This window comes from Myotis davidii, unplaced genomic scaffold (genome assembly GCF_000327345.1).
Source record: "Myotis davidii unplaced genomic scaffold, ASM32734v1 scaffold89, whole genome shotgun sequence".
In the NCBI taxonomy this organism is placed as follows: domain Eukaryota; kingdom Metazoa; phylum Chordata; class Mammalia; order Chiroptera; family Vespertilionidae; genus Myotis; species Myotis davidii.
In genome coordinates this window covers 4,253,755-4,258,036 of record NW_006300372.1, presented here as the reverse complement: position 1 = coordinate 4,258,036, position 4,282 = coordinate 4,253,755, and the positions used below count along the sequence as shown (strand labels likewise).

General features: G+C 43.5%; 1 protein-coding gene across 1 annotated transcript in view; it reads right to left on the bottom strand.

Moving 5' to 3' along the window:
- TCERG1 (transcription elongation regulator 1) overlaps nucleotides 1-4,282 on the bottom strand; it is a 59,968-nt gene that overhangs the window by 54,963 nt on the left and 723 nt on the right.

The following is a 4,282-nucleotide window of genomic DNA, read 5'->3' as shown; positions in this document are numbered from 1 at the left end:
TTGTGCAGGCTGGCCAAGCCCCTCAGCGGGGAACCTCACCCCATGAGGGTGTGGCCCCTGAGTGAGGGGCTGATGGCTGTTTGCAGTCTGGCCACGGCTCCCAGCCACCCAAACCCCCAGTGGAGGCTGGCTGGAAGCAGGTATCTGTGGTTTATTTATCTTCTATAATTGAAACTTTGTTGCTTTGAGTGGAGCTCAGAGCTGGACGGTAAGCTTGGCTTCCTCCATCACTGGAGCAACCAAGCCTCCTGCTCACTTCAGCTCCGTGGCTGCCGGACGCCATCTTGGTTGGATTAATTTGCATATAGTCGCTCTGATTTGGCTGGTGGGCGTGGCTTACGGTATAGCAAAGGTACGGTCAATTTGCATGTTTGTCTTTTATTAGTGTAGATAGTGTAGCTACTATTACTATAATTATTATCAGGTGCTACATAATCTGCCTCTTGTTGACCTGTCTATAGACTCCAGCCTTTTTTTATTTTTTTTTATGCTTCCTCGAGAATTTTCCCATTGATTTTTAGAGAGTAGAAGGGAGAGGGAGAAAGAGAAACATCAATGTGAGAGAGAGAGATATTGATTGGTTGCCTCCCACATGCACCCCAACCAGGGATGGGAACTTGCAACTGAGGTACATGCCCTTGACCAGAATCGAACCCAGGACCCTTCAGTTTGCAGACCTACGCCCTACCCACTGAGCCAAACTGGGCTCCAGCCTTCTTTTTTGGTCAAATACTTCAAGTTCATTTACCTTGAAGCCTCTGCACTTATTGCTTCTTCTGCCTGGAATGCTTTTCCCCAGATCATTATATAACTGACTCCTTCATATCAGTCTTAGTTCCTCAAACTCCTTCCCAACCCTCAGCCTCTCCCAGACCCTCTTTGGCTCATTACACAATTCGAGTTTTCTTAAAATATTTTTTTATTGATTTCAGAGAGGAACAAAGAGGGAGAGAGAGAAAGAAACATCAATGATAAGAATCATCGATTGGCAGCCTTCTACACTCCTCTTACCGGGGATAAAGCCCGTAGCCCGTGTTGCATGTGACCAGACCAGGAATGGAACCGAGACCTCCTGGTTCATTTGGTTCATAGGTCGACACTCAACCACAAAGCCACACTGGCTGGGCCCAATTTGAGTTTTGTTTTGTTTTTTACATATATTTTATTGATTTTTTACAGAGAGGAAGGGAGATGGAAAGAGTTAGAAACATTGATGAGAGAAAAACATCGATCAGCTGCCTCCTGCACACTTCTTACTGGGGATGTGCCCGCAACCAAGGTACATGCCCTTGACCGGAATCGAACCTGGGACCCTTGAGTCTGCAGGCTGACGCTCTGAGCCAAACCGGTTAGGGCCTAATTTGAGTTTTAAATCATGATAAATGCTAAAAAACCTCTCACTTGCTTACTTTTGTATTATACCCGCTAATATGTAGTTTTCCCTTAGTATACTGCAGCTTTCCAGTGTAGAGGATGGTGGGTGTTCAAATGTTATTGTTTTGATGGCCAGAGAGAAGGGGGGAGGGGGGTGGGGACTGGTTAGAGATGGGCAAGGAGGGAAAGGAATGGGGACACCTTCAATAGAGTTAATAAAAATACAGTTTTAAAAAAAAGAAGCCCTGGCTGGTCTGGCTCAGTGGATAGAGCGTCAGCATGTGGACTGTAAGGTCCTGAGTTCAATTCTGGTCAAGGGCACATGCCGGGTTGTGGGCTTGATCCCCAGTGGGGGGCATGCAGAGGCAGCCAATCAATGATTCTCTTTCATCATTGATATTTCTATCTCTCTCTCCTTTCCTCTCTGAAATCAATAAAAATATATTTTAAAAAAGAAAGAAAAAATTGTTTTAATAATGACAGTGAATACTGGGTATTTCCTATTTGCCAAGGACGATTACATGGACATTACTCGCACCAACTCTTTTTATCCTCACAGCAATACATTAAGGTAAGTTTGGCACCATTTTTACAGAGGAAACTATGTCACAGAAAAAATAACGTGTTTAAGGTACTAGTCAGTGGTAACACCAGTGTAGTCTTATTCTTGTTTTACAATTAAGGAAATTTAGACTGAAAGTACCTTGTCATAAGGTATTAATAGGTAATCTAAGGCCCTTGGGTAAAGGATCTTTACCAGCGATTCTCAACCTGTGGGTAACAACTCCGTTGGGGGTCGAACGACTCTTTCACAGGGGTCACCTAAGGCCATCAGAAAACACATATATAATTACATATTGTTTTTGTGATTAATCACTATGCTTTAATTATGTTCTATTTGTAATAATGAAAATACATCCTGCATATCAGATATTTACATTACGATTCATAACAGTAGCAACATTACAGTTATGAAATAGCAACAAAAATAATTTTATGGCTGGGTCACAACATGAGGAACTGTATTTAAAGGGCCAGAAGGTTGAGAACCACTGATCTATATAAACATGACTCTAAAAGTTATCTTAACAGTCCTCAACATAAAGGGATGAATAGCATTTGGATCTCCAAATAAACTTTGTCTGTTGCAGGTTATTTGCATTCCTACCACTTTCAACCCTTTTGGAAAACAGAAGACTACTTGCAAAAATAGAAACAATTTTTTTTTTTTACAAGAACAAATGTATTTCTCTAGCAGTGGTTCTCAACCTTCCTAATGCCGCGACCCTTTAATACAGTTCCTCATGTTGTGATGACCCCCAACCAATTATTTTCGTTGCTACTTCGTAACTGTAATTTTGCTACTGTTATGAATTGTAATGTAAATATCTGATATGCAGGATGTATTTTCAGGGGTCGCGACCCACAGGTTTAGAACCGCTGCTAGAGGTTCTCTAGATATGCAATCCCCCACTAGTGAAGATTAGACTGCAAATACTTTAACAGGAGAGGCAAAATGGAAAGATGCTTCTGACATATGGGAGGCAAATCCAGACTCTGCCAATTACTCAGCGACCTTGTATAAGTCACTTCCCACTCATTTGATGTGGCTAGTTTAATTCAAAATTTAGGATCTTAATTAGTACAGATGCTCTAAGGCAGCGGTTCTCAACCTGTGTGTCGAGACCTCTTTGGGGGTTCGAACAACCCTTTCACAGGGGTCGCCTAAGACCATCCGAAAACACATATATAATTATTGTTTTTGTGATTAATCACTATGCTTTAATTATGTTCAATTTGTAACAATGAAATTGTGGGTCACCACAACCCGAGGCATTAGGAAGGTTGAGAACCACTGCTCTAAAGGATTTTGGTCTGGTTCAAGGCTCTACTGCCAGCACCTAGGTCTGTGACTGTCACACAGCACAATAACTTTGGTTCTAAGAAGCGAACCGTCTCTAAATCACCTATATCATTTACTACCATAGAGCAACTGAACACTTCATTTGCCAGACACTGATAGACAGACACACCACAAAATGCCTGCATGATACACATGATCCATATACGAAAACTAAGCCCCGATTTCTGCCATCAGAAAGACCACATAAACAGCCAATTCATCTTAAACCAGGAAAAGTGCTAAAATAATGGTCTGTACAACATGCTTTGGAAGCAACTTCCAACCCAAGAGGCCAGGCATAACATATTTGCAACAGAAACCCGAGTTTAAGGCCCTTCTCAAATCAGCTTTGCATCAACGTCCAGACTACGGTTAATAAAAACCTAGAAGGCTATTCATGGTCAAGCTGAAGATGCTAGCTAGGCTCTCTGAAACGCAAATCAATTCGGGTGACCTTGAGATCAGAATCCGGAATAAACCTTCCATCACTGGCGCTGAGCGACCCTGGCCATGCACCTTCATCGCTCATGATCCACGCGAACATACACATGGGGCTTAAGGGATCTGAGATTCATCTCTGAAATATGACAAGATTTTGCTCCTGCCCGAGTAGGGATTTCTGTGTGCGACAACCCAGAATCTAAAACCCTGAAAAACAACGGCCCCCATCTCCCGACACAACTTCCTCCTGAGCGCCAGACAATCCCAGGCTGCTCTCGGCCCCTGCGCTGTCCCCCGCGCAGATGCTGACAGTGGCACAATTCGGAATGGGGGCTGGACATCTGAAATGACATCTTCCCCACCCAGAAAAGGGGGAGAAAAATAAGTCTCAAATAGTAGCCAGAAAGCTTAGCACCTCTTTGTATTCTCCCTGACTGAAGGTGTTTTTTTTCCAAGACACTTTCACTTGACAAAACCTTCATGACGAACCCCACGGGCACTCAGACACCGAAGGCGAAAGGTCACCGACCTCCTTCAGGGCGAAGGCGGGACGCGGAGCCCGAC